This window comes from Sus scrofa, chromosome 8, assembly GCF_000003025.6.
Source record: "Sus scrofa isolate TJ Tabasco breed Duroc chromosome 8, Sscrofa11.1, whole genome shotgun sequence".
Lineage (NCBI taxonomy): Eukaryota > Metazoa > Chordata > Mammalia > Artiodactyla > Suidae > Sus > Sus scrofa.
The window spans coordinates 133,662,890-133,684,413 of NC_010450.4; the positions used below are offsets into that span (position 1 = coordinate 133,662,890).

At 46.1% G+C, this 21,524-nt stretch overlaps 1 protein-coding gene across 1 annotated transcript in view; it reads left to right on the forward strand.

The window, feature by feature from the left end:
* Positions 2,696-21,524, forward strand: part of WDFY3 (WD repeat and FYVE domain containing 3) — a 274,276-nt gene continuing 255,447 nt past the window's right edge. The window contains 1 exon segment of the mRNA XM_021101795.1: positions 2,696-2,714. The gene's annotated coding sequence lies outside the window, so the exon portion shown is untranslated.

Genomic DNA, 21,524 nt, shown 5'->3' on the forward strand with positions numbered 1-21,524 from the left:
GGCACTGTCCCCTGCAACAGTGCTTATGTGTCTCTAGCTGCAGGGAACAAGGAAAGCCTTGCTACAGTTTTACCACTTTTTAAAATCGATACTTTGTCGTTGGTCAATATTTGTTTTCTATCACTGAAAAACCTTTAAGAGATTTTTAGTTTGTAAGGCACTAACAGGAAAGGGCTGCATTTGTGTACAGATCTATCCATGCACTTTATCGTAGTATATTTTCTTTAACAGAAAAATCTTTAAAGTATTAATGGATTTTAAGATGTAGAACTCTTCTATCTTCAGTGTCAGTTACATCAGAGTGATGTTTCCTGAAACTTCATATTTAACTGAAAACCCTTCTTTTAAAATGCACACCAGCCTTAGTGCTTCTCACTAATTTTCTTACTCTGTATTCATGTTATCCAATTTTATTTTCTCTGCAAATATTCACTTTTATAAAGAAATACTTAAGAATCAAGAATTTTGTGGCAATTTCTTCTAATAATAGACTGGAAAAACACAAAATCTAAGTAAAGGCTAAACACCAAAGAGGCGGAAAAGAAAACCAGCACACAGGCAGACACATGCAGATACGAACACACACACCCTCATACCTTGTAGGTTCTTTGTTTTTGATAATGCATTCTAAAATGTATTATACAGAGCTATCTCAAAGACTTTATTTGGGTTTAAAAGAGTTTTAGATGTTGATACAGGTTGTTGATTTCAAAGGCAAGAACTACTGGTATTGAAAGACGGCAACTCAAATCTGGAACCTAACTGGGTACAGGTTACTGTGTGAGGATCAAAGAGAAAGATTAGAACCCTACCTCCCTGCCCCCTAAAGCATACCAGTATTTTTTTTTTTTTAATTAAAATATACTTTAGGTTTGTTTTGACATATTCTTTTCAAACAACTTGAAACTGTTACATTTTTATAATAACCTAATTTTACATTTGAACTTAAAAAAATTACTCACTCTGAAGTAGAGTATAAAACTACATTTTAAAACATTTCTCCCCAGATTTGGCCTATTGAAAGGAATAACCACTGAACACATCTAGCCATCTTATTCTGAAAGGACAAGGTGCCTTTTTTTAATAGCCACTGTGCCAAAGGGGCGGAAGCTGTGATTCTTCCCCCAAAGTGATCACATATAATGTGCCCTGAATATTGACTCTTGAAACACTCCATGAGCGAATCCTTACAAATGGGTCCCTTTGCCAAAGACCAAGTGGCTAAAAAGGAGCAAACAACAAGTCTAGCTTGCTTCATCTTTATTAGAGGAAATCCACAGACCTCTGTAGATTGCAGCGTTAGGGAAAACATGTTTGTCATTAGAATGATGATATTACCACTTCCCCACTCTAAGCCTGTTTAAGGGAGTCCACCTCGTAACTGCTGACTCAGTTTGCCTCCATTGCCAGAACTAAAGCATGCTCCCGATTGTCCGCTGGGTTGATTTGGAACGAACACCAGAGGGGCAAACTGAGGATCACTGAGCAGTTCTAGGTTACCAAAGCGTGCTAACTGGGTCTAGATACTGTGTGAGTTAGGACTGCCAAGGTATAAATAATGCCATTTACATGAAGGAGAAAAAAAAAAAAAAAAAAAGGCGGCCAGTTCAAGGTCACGGAGAGAAGGCAACCGAGACTGGGCTCTTCAACCCCTCGGTTCTTTGTCGGGTCAGAGCCAAACACGACACCAGCCAGGAGTTTCAAAGGTGCGCAGTACAACCGCGAGCGTGGGCAGTCCTTCTGTACACCAGCCGGAGGAGCAACTTGAAGCAGCCCCGCTCCCTCCACCGCGGTCTGACCCTCCCGCAAATGGGCGCGGGCTTGAGGAGGGCGGAGCGCAGGTGTTCTCCCAGCTGAGTCTTCGGAGGCAGTGGAACCCAGCACCGCGGGACGAGAGGAAAACGGGAGCAGCTGAGGGCAGGACCAGCAGAAGGAAGCAAGCCGGGGCGTGTGCCTCGGGCAGGGAAGCGGGCCAGGGACAAGAGGGCACGGGGGCTCGCCTCTGGCTCAGAGCATCGAGCGCCCGCTGCCTGCAGAAGCGGGTGGACCGGCTCGTAGGACAGAGGGGAAAGCGGGAAGCCGAGGGCAGGGAAGGAAGTCGGGAAAGAGGAAGGAAAGGCCGGAGGGTTAAGAGGAAGAGCGGTTGCAATTTCTGCGGCCGGCGCGGTAGGAGGAGCGGGCGGGGAAAGAGGAGGATCCAGAGCCAGTCAGTCAGGCGGCCCGCGGGAGGAGGAGAAAGCGGGAGGAGCAGCAGCAGCGGCAGGAGGAGGAGGAGGATTAAAGATGGCCACCGACAGCTGCGGGAGACGGCGGCAGCCCCGCACTGGCCGGGATGCTGCCCGCGCGGCGGCCCGGCCTTGATGGAGAGCAGAGGCCCGAGCAGCGCCGAGGCTGAGGCGGCGGCGGCGGCGGGGACCCAGCGAGGAGGAGGACGCGGGCGAGCAGGGAGCCGGGCCGGAGAAGGGAGAGGCGGCGGCGTCGCTGCTCCGGCCGCCTAGCGCCGCGGCCGGGCCCCGGCCGACCGGCTCCCGCACCCCGCGGCCGCAGCATCGATCCCGGCCCGAAGCCCGGGCCCCCGCAGCGGGGCTCCCGGGCCCCGCCGTGGACGCCGCGCCCGCCGCCCCCTCCCCGAGGCCAGCGCGCCCCCGGCGTGGAGCCCGGCCGGCCGCGGTCCGCCCGCCCGGCCAGGCCCGCCCGCGCCCCCCCGCCCTCCGGTGAGTGCCCCCGGCCCGCGCGCCCCCGGCCCCCGGCCCCCGGCCCCCCGGCCAGCCCCGCGCCCGGCGCGCCGCGGCCGCTTTGTTCGGGCAGGGCGGAGGCGCTGCCCACTCGCGGCCCTGCGCCCGCTGCCCCTGGGGACAGGCCGAGGCCCAGCTGCCGTCCTCCCCCGGGACCGCGCTGCCCGGGAGCCGCCGCCGCCGCCTCCGGGGAGGGCGGCCTGGCCTGTGTCCTCCACCGCGGCCTGGAGAGGGCGCTGTCGCGGTCGGGTCGGGGTCAGGGTCAAGGGCTGCGGGCGATGGGGAGCGACGCTGGGGTGTTTCGGGGGGTGGGGGAGCGGAGGGCCGGACGCTCCCTCCTGCTGCGAGCAGTGGGGGCGTAACCAGGCGATCCGGGCATCAGGGTCCCGTGCGGGCCTCTCCGCCAGACCCCGCGGGGTCTCGGGTCCCAGAGCCCCCCGCCCGCGGCGCAGCCGAGCGAGGCCTCCATCCCTCGGGCGCTGTCTCCGCGGCTGCGGGCCTCCCCGGGCTGATTCCCGAGCCCTGCTTCCCCCCCCGCCCCACGCCCTGCGCTGGAAACCTGGGTTTGTGGAAGCAACCCAGAGATGCTCCTGCGGAGAGTGTTTGCTCTTTTATTCCCTTGCACGAGGATGTGGTGGCCTCGCAAGCATTCACGGTTACCGGGGGTGTAAACAGCAGATGTGACCTTTCCGACCAAAAGCCATTCGGTCCGGGGTTTGATCCTCAGGTGTAGCGTTTCTTGATTTTTTTTTTTACTATCGAATTGTGAGATTTCTCATAAGGTCTCCCTTTCACGGAAATTATCTGATAAAACCAATTGAAAGGATGTTTACTATGTATGGGAACCCTTGCTTCGACTTCCAGTGCCTTAAAAAATGATTGTTTCCTGTGGGAAAATGGTGTTAATGCTTTTACAAAAAACTGTTTTGTGTTTTTTTTTTTTTTTTTTTTTTTTTTCCCGTAACGGCTTGAGTTGGTTAGTGCCAAGTGGTTATTGTAGTCTGAAAACCAAACAATTAAAAAAGAGAAAACGTTTTGCGTCTAGATAGCAGAATATTTGCAGGTTGGAATTCTTTGATAGCAGGTTTGGAACAGTTTCCACCATCAGACGGTGTAACAAATAACACAAGACAGACCCAGTAATATGTTGATTAAAAAAAACCCAGCAACTAGATATGGTAGTAGTGCATAGGTTTAGAAAAATATGTCTTGCTTAAGAAGAAAAATAAAACTTTAATAAACTCTAAGCATAGAAATTAGTTTGGTATGTTTTTTTAAAAAAATATATTTAAAAATACATATTGCGCTGGACCTACTTGAAGACTCTTCTTATGATATTTGAGCATTAGTGGTGCATGTTACACCCTGAACCTTCATTCTCAGGTTGGTAGAAATATAGTTTTCTCCTAGGAGTGTGTTTTTCAGAGTTGAAATCAATTCATGTAAAAAAATGTTTCTAATTTAAAATTTGTGCAAAAAGGAGATATGAGTTAGAAACATGATTCTGGTCCTACTTGCAAAATCTGTTTTTAAAAGGAGTAAATGGCAGGGTAATATTGCAATATCACTTGGATTCTCTACTTTGACGATTCTTTTATTTATTTATTTATTTATTTTTTGTCTTTTTGCCATTTCTTGGGCCTCTCCCATGGCGTATGGAGTTTCCCAGGCTAGGGGTCGAATTGAAGCTGTAGCCACCGGCCTACACCAGAGCCACAGCTATGCGAGATCTGAGCCACATCTGTGACCCACACCACAGCTCATGGCAACGCCAGATCCTTAACCCACTGAGCAAGGGCAGGGATCGAACCCGCAACCTCATGGTTCCTAGTTGGATTCGTTAACCGCTGCGCCACAACGGGAACTCCAACTTTGACGATTCTTAAATTCCACTGCTCAACTTTGCAATTTTAAGAGTGTATATATCAGGCATTTTAAAATTTTATGCATGTGCTTCAGAAGGTGTTTGAATCCTTGGAAATCATATACAGAATGCAGCATATATTTGCATTTTTTTCTGGGTAAAGAGCCCATGGAGTCATCATATTCTCAAAAAGATCTGGCTCCGCAGAAAATTATGAACCATTGGATATATAAGAGAATAAATCCATATATTATTTGGAAAATTAAAAATCTATAGGATTATTTGGAAAATTAAAATTCTTAGGATTAGATTTCGATAATTTCTGTCACTTCCAATTCTGTCTAGGAAGTGTTTAGCACATAGAAATCATTTTTCATGCATTCTTGAAACCTCAGGAAAATGTTAATCCCATTTTATAGATGGGGAAATGGAGATATTTGTTCAAAGGCACGCAGCCATTGGTGGGCCAACATTTGAGCCCAGAATGGCTAAAGCCAGAGCCAGCGCGCCTAACAACGAGGCTGCACTGGGCTCTAAGTCAGGATAGCATTTGCTTGATGCTACAATGAGTAATTGATGTTTTGATACAATTCAAAAGTGGATCTGACATTATACACAAGATACTGAGATTTTAGAGCCACTGACTCTGAGTAGGAAGAGATTTTTAGTGATACTAACTTCTCTTCATGATACTAGTCTGAAATGACATTCAAAGTAGGGCCCTTTCTACAGCATCCTTGGCAGGTTATCCAGCCCCTGTTTTTTATGCTTCTTGTAAGTACTTTTTTTTTTTTTTTTACAAGTTTAATCTTTTTCTATTTATGTGAGTTAAAATCTGCCTTCCAGATATTTCCACTGATAAATTCCAGTTCCCCTTTTGTGTGTATGATGCATTTGTCATCCATAAAACAATTGAGATAAATGACTCCTTCCCTATAATTTTTTGTTGTTGTCAGGTTTATTGACTATAATTTGTTTTAACAAATGTATACAATTGGTTAATCACCACCACAGCCAACGTTTGAAATATGTCTGTCACTCCAAAAAGGTCTCCCATGGCCCTTTGCAGTGGTTTTGCTCCCTGTACATCCCACCCCCACCAACTGTTAATCTAATTAATGTCCCCATTGTTTAGTCTCTCTAGAATATCACATAAAGGAAATCATAGGGTATGTAGACTGCAGTGTCTTTTTTTCACTGATCATAATACTTTTGCTATCCATTAAGTTATTGCATGTATGGGTAGTTTGTTCAGTGGCATGCAGATAAACATTGTAACAACCTGCTCTCCAAAGGAAAAAAAAAAATCCCTGATGGGTAGCATCTGCTACTTACTTGCATGGTAAATACTGTCATCATGACCCAAATTAAGCTCCCTAAACCATCTTGCAAAACTCCTGAAAATTTAACGTTGGGCCTCCTACGCGGTCCCTGTCATCCCTAGCACACCATGGAGTGTGTTCCTTTGCCTTGTTGAGTAGCATTCCATTATGCCGAGGTACCACGGTTTGTTCATTCATTCGTGAATTGGACCTTTGAGTTGTTCCCAGGGACAGTTATGCCGTAAACAGTTCTGTACAGGTCTACGTGCAGGACGTAATGTTTTCAGTTTTCTTGAGTGGTACCTACGAGTGGGATTATTGGGTCCTGTGAAAAGTATATGTTTGTCAATACCAGTAACTTTATATTGAACTGCCAGACTGTTTTCCAAAATGACTCTACCATCTTGCATTCTTATCTGCAGAATATCGGTTGCTCTGTATCCTTGTATGCACTTAGTATTGTCAGTTATAAAATTTTAGCTGTTACTTGGGTAGCGGTCTTCTTTGATGTTTTTGACTTCTCATTCTTCTTTTCAGTAGTGTTTGAACCAACATAGCATGTTTGTGATGTTTATTTATTGCTAAATAATCTTTTTTGTCTTGATCTTGAGTCATGATCTCAGTATGAAGGCAATAGCACCTAAAGGATGTTGCTTTGAGTTTTTTTATTGTGCAGTTGGCTTTCATGTTATTAGCATTGTTTTTATGAAAGAAATCATCATTACAGAATTCTAATACTTAACTTTTATTTTTAAATGTGGATTTTTAAAAAGCTAGGAAAAGTTTTCTTTCTTTTTTTTTGTCTTTTTCTAGGGCCGCACCCGTGGCATATGGAGGTTCCCAGGCTAGGGGTCAAATCGGAGCTACTGCTGCTGGCCTATGCCACAGCCACAGCAACGTGGGATCCGAGTCACATCTTCGACCTACATCACAGCTCACAGCAATGCCAGATCCTTAACCGACTGAGCAAGGCCAGGGATCGAACCCACAACCTCATGGTTCCTTGTTGGATTCGTTTCTGCTGCGCCACAATGGGAACTCCAAAGTTTTATTTGTTTAAGAAAAATTTAGAATTTAAAAAATTTTCAGGAGTTCCTATCGTGGCTCAGCAGGTTACAAATGCAGCTAGTATTCATGAGGATGCAGATTCATTCCCTGGCCTCACTCTGTGGGTTAAGGACCTGGCATTGCCGTGGCTGTGATGTTCACCTGGAGCTGCAGCTCTGATTTGACCCCTAGCCTGGGAACTTCCATATGCCACAGGTGTGGCCCTAAAAAGAAAAAAAAAATTTTTTTCAAAAAATTATAAAGCATTTCTTCAATTTTTACTTGGACTTAAAGGGGAAACTAATGAATTGAAGTAATTCATTCGTATGGTCTTTGAAGTCCTCCGAGATCTTATAAGGCGCAGTAATCTGTACATAATTGTAGCATTACTTTTCAATGTTAAGAAAGCTAATTTTTGGAGTTCCCGTTGTGGCTCAGTAGTAACAAACTGCGTCCATGAGAATGAGGATTCGATCCCTGGCCCCCACTCAGTGGGTTAAGGATCCGGCCTTGCTGTGAGCGGTGGTGTATGTTGCAGATGCAACTCAGATCTGGCGTTGCTGTGGCTGTGGTGTAGTCCTGTGGCTGCAGCTCTGATGGGACCCCTACCCTGAGAACTTCCACATGCCTCGGGTACAGCCAGAAAAGACAGAAAGCAAGCTGATTTTCATGTAATATTATGACACGTGTTCCCCTCTGTTACCGTGACGTTTGAGCAGAGACTTGAAGCATTTAAGGGAGTGCGAACTTTAGATCTGAGTGGAGCAGGTGCTGAGGCCCTGAAGCAGCAAGGTGCTTGAAGTCTTTAGAGATGAGCAAGAGGTTGGCTGGAGGGAGGTGAGATCTGAGGTCGGGGTGCTGGAGGCCTACAGATGCCGCAGGCCGTTGGAGGGACTTTGACTTCTGCTCTCAGTGAGTTTGAGGCTGGAGTGTGTCCTCTGCACAGACTCAACTACTGTCTCCTACTTGAAGCTTCTGAAGTACGCCCGCCACCCTCCCCGTAAGCCTGTCCTACCGCGAATCGTGTTCGATGGTTCTTCCCGTGTTCCCCTGGCATCTTTGTCATACCTCTACATAACAGCTGTTTATCTTTCTGTCTCCTACCCCAGATGCAGGTCTTAGATTCCCTTTTAATCCTCTGAATTCCTATTTCATTGAATGAAAATCAGTTGAATTATGGCATTGCTGAAAATGAGGTGAATCATTGAAAGCTGGGTAGGAGATGCACAGCTATTGCCCATGTGGATGTGGCACGTCTCTTTTGCTGCCCGCTGTACTTTTAGTGCTGGGGCAGTGAGCTGGGCACACTAGGTGCTCGATAAATACTTGCTGAGTGACTGGGTGCACATCCACGCCCCGGCCTCTGCTCACCCTTCCTCTGCTTCCCTTGAACCCAAGGACAAGCTTCCCCCGACCCCCTTAACCTGTTTCCCTATGGCCTTATCTTCCTCCTAACCGCATGCTCCAGAAATGTCAAATACTTGGGAAATTCACTCACTCGTTCATTCTAAACAAATGTAATAATGAAGAAATGTAGATAATTTCCTCCCAAGCTGAACAGATTGGCTTCTTTGCACAATGTTTTGATTCACTGGCACGTCTCTTTTCCTTTCTTTGGTGGGAATTTTTTCTTCTTCTGTTTCTTATTTTTTAAATAGTTGTTTCCCCAATACAATTTTTTTTCCTACTGTACAGCATGGTGACCCAGTTACACATACATGTACACATTCTATTTTTGCACATTATCAGGCACCATCATAAGTGACTAGACACAGTTCCCAGTTTAGTGGGAGTTTTTTGAGATTATTTTATTACCAGGCCCCTGAATCTTTAATAAACAAGACGCTAATAGGGCTAGGATATCACTTCTGTAAACAACTGAAGCAGGAGCCATGCAGAGTGTGAAAAGTCCAGTACCAGAAATCAAGTTGATATTTTGTAGTGTTTTTTATTTGGTTGAATGGCAGTTACATTTGCTGTATTTACCCGACTCTGTGGGTGCAGAGCTTCAGAGTTTTGCGCTCGCCACTGAGTTTATAGAAATGTCAGGCTCCAGCACAGACACCCTCAACCCTGAACATCTGGATTATTATCTTAAGCCTGGAATTGTTTTTGTTTTTTTGTCTTTTTGCGATTTCTTGGGCCACTCTCTCTTGGCATATGGAGGCTCCCAGACTAGGGGTCGAATAGGAGCTGTAGCCGCCGGCCTACACCACAGCCACAGCAGCTCGGGATCCCAGCTGCGTCTGCAACTTACACCACAGCTCACAGCAAGGCTGGATCCTTAACCCACTGAGCAAGGCCAGGGATCGAACCCGCAACCTCATGGTTCCTAGTCGGATTCGATAGCCACTGCGCCACGACGGGAACTCCTGGAATTGTTAACAGTAGCTCCCAATCCCTGCCCTCTGTCCTTAGACCTCAGGCTCTTTCCTCGCTCTCTCTGCTCCCCCAGTACCTGCAGGTGTTTGAACCTGCAGGAGAAGGACATTGGGAAATGCTAGCTAAGTATTGTGTCCAGAGAAGCTGGAAGGCTGGAGGCAGAATGTTTTAAAGCAGTATCTTTAGTGATGCAACTCACTGCTCCTCCGTTTTTGTTTAAGGGAAAGGCACTGTGCGCAGTAGATTGTCTTGTGGATAGTAGACCCCAAGTACTGGGTGACCGACGTCCACAGTGTGGTGACAAGGCCAGGGGTGATCTGCCCTGCAGTGTTTTGGTACATGAGAGACTTTGTATATCCTAGCCCACTTAGTGTGGATACTATTTGTATTTTGACAACTTCACTGTGATTTCACTAAGTGCCAAGGGTTTGTTCTGGGTTCAGACTTTTTTGTGGCTCTTTTAATGGGTATGTGTGCGTAAGGCCTTGGTTTTATTTCTCTAGTAAAGTTTAAAAGATTACTGAATGAGCATTTTTTAAAAAAATCAGCTAATTATTGTTGTTTGCTTCTTTTGTGTGTGGCTTAATCCCTTTAAAGTATTCTTTCAACTTTCCTCAGTTTCTTAAGCCCTTGGGCCCTATGCTGTGAGAAGGACCATGCTACAGCTTGGTTTTTGCCAAGTGTAATAGGTATGCCTTCAACACCGGATGAATCTCTGCCAGGTGCAGCTTCCTCTTCCTGTGTAGTGTTTTGTCCTAGCCTCTATGCCTCTGTTCTCCAGCCAGTATGGACTTCAGGGAGGCCAATTAATTTCATATTAGCCTAAGAAAAAGAGGAATCTGATACACAGATATTAGAAAGTCAGGCCAAAATTATTTTTGTATTACTTGCTCTTGTTTTCTTCAAGGTGGACATCTAATTCTGTGTTGATCTGCACAGAATCTTGTGGGTTTATTGCCTTACTCTAAGTAAAGCATCCACACATAAGTTTTGCTTTATAAATTATATAGCTTATAATTATTATGTTGTAAATAGGTCTAAACACTTTAAAAAGACCCCCAAAAGTGTCTTCTCAAGATATCCAAATCTCTTAGTATATTTTGAGTGTTTGAGTTTAGAAAAGCAACTTATTTATTTGTTTCAGTTTCCCTAACATTTATTCAAACAGCATTACCTTACTGAAATGTTTTATAAAATTTTGAAGAAATTATAAACTCAGGAGGAAGTTGCAAAAATAATATCATCTCAGGTACCCTTCGCCTGGCACTCTTCACCAGGGGTAACATCTCGCAGGACTGTAGTTGAGTACTGATTTGCGTTTTATTACTAAAAAACGTAAAGATCTTGTTCATTCTGAAAAATATTGACGAATACAGGAACGTGGATGTTTTTGTTCTTCTCAGAGGGTGAAGAGGTTAGATTCTATGCTCTGTTTCCATGGGCAGCAGACCAAGGGTCTGTTTCTTCCCTGAATTTCCTATAAAAAGGGCACCAGGTAACCAAGCAGGTGACTCTTTTCTCCCAGGTTGGGTATTTACAGCCCTGCACCTAGTCTGGTACAATTCAGTCACCTGGCATTCTTCTTAATTGCCTTTTTTCTGGGCTCTTCTATTTAATCACTACTAGATTTGCTTCTTCTTAACGCGGAGCAGGATGTGAAGAAGGAAACACGGGCGGAGCGTCAGGGGAGGGTGTTGATCCAGGACCTGCCGTGGCGCCTTGGGTGTCGCGGAGACCTCAGAGGAGCAGAGGCGGGCGATGGTGTGGCGGGATCAGCAGCTGTGGACCTCGACTGCGGGCTGTGTGAGACATTTCAGCACATCTTACGCTCTCTCCAGATCCACTCACAGAGGCCTGTGGTTGGCCTTCAGCGAGCACCGAGGGGATGAAGGCAGTTATAGCTGATGCGCATGTTGTGAGGAAACCAAGTCAGCGCGAGGAAAGAGAGATGCTTACCGTCGCTCCTAGGCGTCTAAGGCTGCCCAGTACCAAGGGAAAGAACGATAGTCTGTTTGATGCTGTGTCCTTATTCTCTTTGTCCTAGAAATCCCTCAGTAAATTCATAATTGTCATAAATCAGATCTTTTTGGGGGACGTTCCCAGGCCCGGGGTCAAATCAGAGCTGCAGCCAGGGACCTCCTGCCGCAGCCACAGCCACGCCAGAACCGAGCTGCGTCTGCGACCTACACCACCGCTCATGGCAGCACTGGGTCCTGAACCCCTGGGTGGTGCCAGAGACGAGACCCACATCCTCATGGATACTAGTTGAGTTCATTACCACTGAGCCACAGTGGGAACCCCGCATAGTCAGATCTTCTGGATGAAAGCCTGAGGCCCTCTGACGCTAAAGCCCAAGTTCTTTTCCTCTGGCACACCGGTCATGAAAACACAGTATTAGGTGATTTAGAGGATAAATGCCACCGTTAAGTAAACAAGTATGCAATGAAAATAGACTGTCGGTTACTTTTAGAAATATCACGCTGTATCGATTGCCGAATACTTTTCTAGTTAACCTGATTTATTTGTGTAATGACTTATGTCTAAATTAGACCAAATATAAGGAATTCAGCTTGCTCCAGGAACAAGTTCTTATTTCCCAAAATGATAATACACTGTAAATAGATTCTCAGGTAACGGTGTAGTCTATTTCAGTAATTCTGTAATTTTTCCCTTATTCTTTATCGTATGTCTTACTGCGTGCTGTCGTGGGTCTCTGGCAGCGACATGAGTATTTAAGACATGTATATAGTTATTCTGCTCTAAATAACTATAATGCAGTGAAGAGAAGACAGATGCATAAATAATTGAGCGTTATGTGATTAGTCTCTCTGAGAGGTACAGAAGTTCTATGGACACATAGTGAGGAGAAGATTATTTTTAGTTGAAGAGATTAGGGGAACCTAAGATGAGGTTTGATCTGAGTCCCGGAGGGATTGGTAGAATTTCCTGGGTGAAAATGATGGGATTGACTTATATCAGAATTATAGAAACTTCTAAAGTCAATTGATTTTACCGTCAATGAATCAGATAAGGTCTTGGGTAAAAAACAGGTCTGAATTCATCATTTAAGTAATGAGGATAAGGATTAGAAATAAAGGAAAACACTTAGAAGAAAATGTATTTTTCGCATGAAGACATTTGTTTCGATGCTGAAGCATTTTACAACTAGGTCAGCAAGAAAATTGCGCCAACTCTGACTTCCCTAGCATGTCTTCTTTTTACTTTTTAAAGATAATTTGGCCTGTTGGATTGATGACAGATGTGCTTTATATATTTCATGTCACTTGCTAAGTCCAGAAATAAATTAGATGAGTTATCTCTTTGGTCAAGATGAAAACTGATTTATTGCTCTTTTATTATTTCTAAAGTCTGACCAGTGTTCAAGTATTTCTATTATCTTGGCGCAAAATAGCCCTGAACGTCTGAGGCTGACATTGTCAAGTTCAGCATTGTTGAGCAGCAGCACGGAAGGTCTGGAGGAGGGAGGGAGAGGGTGGTGTGGCGGAGCAGGGACACCGCGAGGGACCAGGGCACCGCGAGGGACCGGGGGCGAGAGAGGAGGAGAGAGGGGAGGGGGAGAGAGAGGGGGGAGAGAGGGGGATGGAGAGAGAGGGAGGGAGAGAGGGGCGGGGGGAGATAGAGAGAGAGAGAGAGAGAGAGAGAAAGAATGAGAATGAATGAATGAGAATGACGAGCTGCCTGGAGAGGGGACTTGCTCTGCCTCGGGTCCTGCCGTCCAGCCGATGCGGACCTGTAGCTGGTCAAACCCAGAGCCTTTCTGAAAGCCGGTTTCTCCGTCAGACTCAGACAAGAGCAGAAAATGTCGATGTTGAATTTGCTTTCGTTATGCAGTAAATATTAAGGACAAATGCTGTCGTAACCTGCCTTCGCGTTGCCCCCACCTCCTTTTCCGGAGACCTAGATTTCCGTCTGAGTCACCGGAGTGGGTGTTCCACGCTTCCCGGCTCGTGTTAGGTTGCATAACCACCCCATGCATGGGCATGGCGGCGAGACTTTCCGCAGGGCATGGGGAAGCCTGACAAGACATGGCAGCTGCGGGAAAGGCCACCAGGAGCCACTAACATGGCACTTGTGGGGTCGGAACAGGGCAGGAGGAAAATGTGCTGAGTGGGGCCTTTGTGAGAGGCCAGTACTGGCGATCGCTGTTCAGAGCTATAGGAGTGTGATGTCTTTCTTAGAAAGCTTATTCTTTCTTTTCTCTTTATGGATTTTCATTCGCGTTGATTCTTCCCAGCCTGACAGATACATTCATCAGACGTGAGCCATTACCGGGCTGCTGCTTGCCAGTGTTGAGAAATCTTTAAAAGGATGCTCATTGCTAGCCTGCCTTCTTCCCGCCCTGCTTGTTGACACCCACTCCAGTGCGGAGTTGATTGCGTATCCTAATGTCACGTGACGGAGCATCATTCCAGCCCCGCGGCGTGGTGGTCAGCAGGTGCTGTTTTCCTGGAGGAGGACCGGGTGCATTCCAGCACTTAATTGCTACTTAGGTCTTCGTACTAGCAGCGAGCATGCATTGTAGACAGTGAGCACATCTGGGTGTGCCTTTCTGCATGTCGTTAAAGTTGAGAAATGCTCTTATGCAGCGCAGTGGTGACATTGACTTGTATGTAAAGAGTTTTGTCTCATTTTTCGGAATGGCAAACGTGGGTACCATGCACAGCTTTCGAGTTACACGTTTGCATTTTGTCATCTATTATCATGAAGAGATCAATTTTAAAAAGTCCTGTTTTTATAAAAACAGATTTGAAGAGGGCAAAGAGATGACTATGGCTTATTGGAGTGACAGTTAAAACGAAATTTCATTATTATTTTCCTCGTGGGACTTGAACTCATTATGAAATGTCTGAACAGTAATTTGGAAGATAAATAAATTGGCCAGATGCCTGAAATAGTGAAGTCCTACTGACCCACACAAGCGGTAAAGTGAATTTTTAAAAGATAAGTATTAAGCATAGTGTTAGACTGAGGGAAGGGTTGTGGGGATGTAAAGTTAGCATGCAGGGAGTAATTGCCTGGTGAAAGGTTAAGAGCAAATGAAATTAAGCCATCATGTGAGGTGTGTGTTGCCTTGCCATTTAGCTGGGAGCGGGGGTGCAGTTTGTGGGAGATTGGACTTAGGACCCATGTCAGAGTAGGTTTTCTTTTCTTTTTTTTTTTCTTTTGTCTTTTTGCCTTTCTCTCCGTGGCGTATGAAGATTCCCAGGCTAGGGGTCCAATCAGAGCTGTAGCCACCGGCCTACACCACAGCCACAGCAACGCGGGATCTGAGCCCTGTCTGCAACCTACACCATAGCTCACGGCAACGCCAGATCCTTAATCCATGGAGCAAGGCCAGGGATCGAACCCGAAACCTCATGGTTCCTAGTCGGATTCGTTAACCACTGCACCACGACGGGAACTCCCAGAGGTGGTTTTCTTAGAGTAAGGTCCTGCCTGGCAGTTGTCATCCCACAGAGACTGAATGGCGCTGTAAGTACATTTGACCCTCTTTTACTGGCCATTCGAGTCCTTGGTTTGTTTTGTTGTGTTGTTTTTGTTTTTTTTTTTTTCCCTTTTTTCCTTCAGTAAGAGTTTATTAGCTGTCTGCTCGACAGCAACTGTGTACTGAACATATGAAGAAGATAAGATACTGTTGCTCCATACAGAGAGCTAGTAAACTAGTTTGGTTCATGACTAGGCAACTGCTGAATAATGCGGTGGCCGCATGGGCTTTGCGGTTGTCCTGGCTCTCCTTCCCAGCCACGGTGTTTGGAGGCCCTCGTTACCCATCGCATTCGTTCTTCCTGCAGCTCTCTTGGCTTATCCTTTTTTGTTTCCCTTGCATCTTGGGCTATGCTGCCGTTTTTCCTTATGTCCTTGGTGATCCCATTCAGGACTTGATCTTGAGTTAGAACCAAGGTAGAGAGAGTCAGGAGAAGAAACAACTTCAACGAGGGCGTAGCATTAATAACAGCTAGACTTCGGAGACGGTGATGGGAATCCCATTTTTGGGGCACTAAATGGAGTTAGAAATTTAATTATGTTTCTTCAAGAATTCAGCATGGATCAAAAGAGATACTGATGTATTTGACTACATATAGACACAGTGTTTTAATGCTTTGATGTCCATTGTCTATTTAGTGTCAAGAAATTATTGTTTGAACTCTGGAGAATGAAATGGCCATTCCTATATGCTATAGTCGAATATATTTTTAAAATTGTTTTTTTCTCTGCTTTTAAAAATTATAATCTAGTGATTTAAAAGAATTTCGGAGGGAGTGGGGTGGTTGGGGAGCTTGGGGTTCATAGATTCAAACTATTGCCTTTGGAATGATGAGCAATGAAGTCCTGCTGTGTAGCACGGGGAACTATGTCTGGTCGCTTATGATGAGCCTGATAATGTGAGAAAATAGAATGTGTACATCTATGTGTAACTGGGTCACCATGCGGTACAGTAGAAAAAGAATTGTATTGGGGGAATAACTATTAAAAATAATAATAATAAAGATTTGGCATCTAAATATCCAGGAATCATATTATGTTATTTTAATATCATTGTATGACGTAGATTCCAATTCATACCATTTAGAAAATTTTCCTTTTGTTTATCTGCTTATTTGCTGTGTTTCTAAATTCCGTTAAGTTTGTGTACTTTTGTCATATCTCAAGATTTGGTAGAGTTTTGTGTATTTGAGATGTGACAGAGCATCGCCAAGTTTTAGAGTAGGGCTGAACTCTCTGCTGTTACATGGAACAGGCTAAAATGAGTCCACACATGAAATGGTGCTGCGTATTAGAGCCAATCTCACCTAAACTACAGGTGGCAGAAAAGGTTCTCTGGTACCCCATGTCGGCATAGAAGCCTGAGAGCAAACCTACACAACCTGCTGTGAGTGGGAATTCAGGATGAAGAAGCACATGGAATCGTGGAGGGGGCGGGGAAGGGAGGGAGAAGGGGGGAGAGGAATGAATGAGTTCATACATGTATACATTTATTTATGAGTGCCGGCCAGAAAATTCTGTCTGTGGGTACTGGGCTCTAGATAATGGCCTGATACCGGTCCTCGGGCTTGGGACTGGTAGTTGCAAGTAGGTGTCCCCATCATAGGAAGAGACGATGAGGCAGGGACCAGACTGGGAGCCTCCAGAAGGATCAGAACAGAAGCCTAGGTACAATAACTGAGGTATAAACAAGGCTAGAAGAGCAGAGAGGGTGAGAGCAGATACAGTGGGTGTCAGGACAAGCCGGGAACCCTAGTCCTCTCGGCTGGGGTGTAAAAGCAGAGTGAATCAATCTCAGTGGTGTCTTGATCCACCATCGGAGACGAGGGCTGGAACTGCGTCAGCATCTCCTGTCAGAAGCCCATATTGGTGATCTAAGATTTCAGTGACACGAGACTCCAGGCACATGGGGTGCCGAAACAGGCCAGTCTTGAAATTATTTTATGTACTATTGTCTTTTAAGGACAGAATGCATTTCCATTGTTAATCAGTAATCATTCACTTTGCTTCGTTGGCACTGGTGTGGGATCACGAGATGCAGAGAACTGCTGACACTTCCGAGTGATGTCTTAACAGGGAACTGGTGCTCCAGTGAACAGACTGGAGCTTTGGGGTAAATGTGCTTTCTTGCAAAATAGGAGGATATGAAAAAGCATGCTAGGCATGAGCGTTCTGATGCCACAGTTCTGAAGGCAAAAGTGCACTATGCTGGTTGAGTTTTGAGCTGGGTAAGAGGAAGCAAGGAAGATGTGTGATTGTGATCATTTGATGTTAAAATGAGAACCTTCCGCACCTTTTTGCTTCCTAGAAGAAGTCCTAGAAGCACTTTTGGGTTGCAGTCAGCTGATACTTACCCGCTTGAGGGGAAACAAAAGGCATTTTCGGAACCCATGCTGGAAATTGAATGATGAATTGAATGAGGCTTCAACAGAGGAAACCAGAGGAGCTCTCGGGAGCTCATCAGCCAGGGTTTTTATACCTTCTTTCCAGACCCCTGCCGTTAATGTGTCTTCGCTGTAAGATTTAGTCTCTGTCGTGCCTTTTCGATTTTTGTACTTCAACAAGAAAGGGTTAGATTAGCCCTATTCAGATCAGGTGTCAGTTTCCCAGAGGAGTCCCCGGGGTGTGCAGCATAGTCAGAGCCCCGGGAGTCTGCCCTGTGTGCTGGGGGCCGTCCCCACCAGAGGGGAAGTCCCAAGCTGGACAGCCCTGCTGGGGGGCGTCTAGACTGTCTCCCCCTGTAGGGGTTTCCTTCCCTTCTCTTCTTTGCCCACCGGCACGACGGTGGAGATATAACCCTGCTACATCCCATCTGTTGAGGCCACTCTTCTAGCGGGAGCAGGTCCAAAGGCAAAGCCGAAGCAGTGCCACAGTGCTGCTGGTTCTGGGGGATATGGTGCGGCCCCTGGTTCCATTGTCACTCTTTCTGGATGTTTTACAAGTAAGATTCCATTCCTGCTAACGTGCTGTCTGCATGAGTGGGGGACAGGAAAAGGAAATAAAAAGGAGTTGTATTTAAAGGGAAAGATGGGGGTTCTTAGCACACACCAGTGACGGGTAAGGAAATTAAGGATGGCTACAATCCTTAGTATTGCATCCGTGCACACACCCTGGCGTGTTTCACGTCAGATTTCTTACCTCCGCTAGCATCCTGGCTTCCCAGGGGTCTGCTCCTTACAGGCAGACCCAGGCCTCTGTTCCCGAGGGGGTCTGAGCTCCTGATAGTTGGAACTGTGTGGGGTTGTGATGGGCTCGCACTGAACACTCTGCACCACGGCCAGAGCACGCTCCCCTGCATTCCCCGGGTTCCTCTCCTGGTCTTCTAGCCCCAGAGGCAGAGCCGCAACCTCTCCTCCCCTTGACGGTCCTGGGCAGTCACTCTCAACCCACTCTGGAGCTCCATTTTTGCTTGTTTTTCTACTGTCATGAGCAAATCAAACTGAACATACGCCCAGCTTTCAGGAGAGTGAAACAGTTATTTCGTCTCCCGGTAGAAGTATTTCTTTTTTTGGTACTAAAACATCTAGATCAGCAGATTCCAGAGTTCACGAGACAAGAAGCAAAACTTTTGAGAGCAGAAAAGACACCACTTCATTTCCGTCTGGTTCCCTTATCCAGTATATTCAGAGATGGGAGGCAGTCTGCACTGGTTGATGGTTCAGAGCCCAGTTTGCATCCTTCAGGACAGCACCCCAAATTGAGAAGTTTTTAGCTGTGGCAACAACACTACTATTCAGTTGCAAGGTGTAGTCATTGCCTCCTGACATGGGGACAGCTGTGTCTGCATAAGAGTCGGTTCCCTAAGACGAACGAGGCGTCAGCAGTTGCCAGTTGAAGTGAGTTCCTGGATCCGAGGGTACGTGACTTATAGGAAGCCCTCAGTTCGTCCTGCCTCGTGGTTCTGGCAGAGGCACACGGAGAACGGGTGTCTGGTACAGCAAGGAGTGGCCGTCACCATTTCTGTAACCCAAGGGGCTTGATGTAATTCGTCTGCTAAGAGGTAGTGCCTGTGGGGGACCACAGGCAAATGGCTTCTCCACCCTTGTGGCAGTGAGGTCAGCCTTTTGGGTCAGTAATTGATTCCTTGTCATGAAACCACTGAGCAAGGACGAGCCTGGCTGGAGAGGGAGTTCGACTTGGCACATGTGGGGGTCATCTTACCTACTCAGTTATTAAGAGGGTTTTTGTTGTTTTGTTTTGTCCCTTTAGAGCCTCACCTGCGGCATACAGAAGTTCCCAGGCCAGGGGTCGAATTGGAGCTGTAGCTGCTGGCCTACGCCAGAGCCACAGTGATGGGGGATCTAAGCTGCATCTGCGGCCTGCACCACAGCTCACGGCAACACCGGGTCCTTAACCCACCGAGCGAGGCCTGGGATCGAACCGGAAACCTCATGCTTCCTAGTCGGATCGCTTTCCGCTGCGCCACAAAGGGAACTCCTTAAGAGGCTTTATATTTTGATGTGTTTGCTTTGGCAAAGGCAGGATTCTGGTGAGGAATTTTTTTTAGGCTGTGGCCCTATTGTTACTCAAATGGCCATTCCCTAAATCTCCCTGTTAGTTTTTTGTCTGATATTTTTCTTCAAGGCCATTGATTATGGCACAGAAAGGGAAGGATTGTAGGCTCCCAGCCACTCTGAGAAGTGTTGACAATGGAAATAATAATTCTGCAAGTCTCAAGGCTGAAGATTTCTAGTCACGTGCAATGACTGTATTAAGTTTTAGCTTTCTTTTCTCTTACCTGACTCAGATCTTTCCCTTTTGATTTCATGTTTTACGGTTCCTCAGTCATAAAGGCCTCACTTAAACACTTTTTAAAATTTTGGTTAACAGGATTCTAAAATGCCCCGTGTCTTGTGTTTGGGAAGGCGTGAGTGTGAGTGTGTGTGTGTGTGTGTGTGTGTGTGTGCATGCACGCGTGCCCCTGTACTCATTTGAGAAGAGAAATGTCTGCAAGGTGCATACCAGACTGTTAATGAGTATCTTTGGGGGGTGGGCTAGGGCAAGAGAGGAAGAGTTTGTGTTGCAGTGGAGAGCAGGGCAGTTATGTTGTTTTGCTTCCAAAAAAATATGTTCTGCTTGACATTTTATATTCTCCTAAGTATGTATGTTCATTAATATGAAAAATGCCAGTATATGGTCTTGGGTATTTGTTTGTTTGTCTTTTTAGGGCCACACCCTCGGCATATGGAGGTTCCCAGGCTGGGGTCTAATCGGAGCTGTAGCTGCTGGCCTGCACCACAGCCACAGCAAGGCCAGATCTGAGCCGCATCTGCGACCTGCACCGCAGCTCACGCCGGATCTTTAACCCACTGTTCAAGGCCAGGGATCGAACCCGCAACCTCATGGTTCCTAGTCGGATTCGTTAACCTCTGCGCCACGACGGGAACTCCATGGGTTTTCTTTAAATGAACATGCTCTGCCATTGAGAGAAAAGAAATGAAAATGAAGAGGCCAGCCAAAGGTTGGGGAAAATATTTGCAAAACATATATCCAGCAAAGGATTTGAACCAGAATATCTTTAGAACTCTCATAATAATAAGACAAAGAACCCTGTCGAAAAAATGGTTAAAGGATTTGTGCAGATATTGACAATAGTATATGAATGGCCAATAAATGCGACATAGAAAGGTACGAGTACATAGGAGATTCTCAGCATCCCTGCTCATCAAGGAAATGTGAATTAAAACCATGTGGCGAAACCACCGCACACGCACCAGCATGGTTAAGAATCAAGTGTGACGATGGTACCACCAGAGGTTTCTTCTCGTACGAGTTGCTGGTAAAATGATGGAGCCACTTTAGCAAATAGTTGGCCAGTTTCTTATGAAGTTAAACCTATTCCCTATGAGCTGTAAGTTCCATCTCTAGGTATAATCCAAGAGAAGTGAAAGCCTACGTCTACAAAAAAAATTAATGTTTATAGCAACATTTGTCAGTGCTTTTGCTTTTCACACATAATTTGTGACATTACATCCTTTCATGTGCTTGTTTGCCCTTTTTCTTTTTTTTTTTTTTAATAACTTTTTTTATTTTTATTTATTTTTTTTTGTCTTTTGTTGTTGTTGTTGCTATCTCTTGGGCCGCTCCCGCGGCATATGGAGGTTCCCAGGCTAGGGGTCCAATCGGAGCTGTAGCCACCGGCCTACGCCAGAGCCACAGCAACGCGGGATCCGAGCCGCGTCTGCAACCTACACCACAGCTCACGGCAACGCCGGATCCTTAACCCACCGAGCAAGGGCAGGGACCGAACCCGAGACCTCATGGTTCCTAGTCGGATTCGTTAACCACTGCGCCACGACGGGAACTCCTTTTTTTTTTTTTTGTCTTTTTGCCATTTCTTGGGCCGTTCCTGCGGCATATGGAGATTCCCAGGCTAGGGGTCGAATCGGAGCTGTAGCCACCGGCCTTCGCCAGAGCCACAGCAACGCGGGATCCGAGCCTCATCTGCAACCTACACCACAGCTCACGGCAACGCCAGATCCTTAACCCACTGAGCGAGGCCAGGGATCGAACCCTCAACCTCATGGTTCCTAGTCAGATCCATTTCCGCTGCACTATGATGGGAACTCCTCTATCTCTTTTTCTTTCTTGTCTTTTTTTTCCTCTCTCTCTCTCTCTCTTTTTTTTTTAAAGTAGTATTGACATTTTTTGCTCTTTTAAAAATTAGGC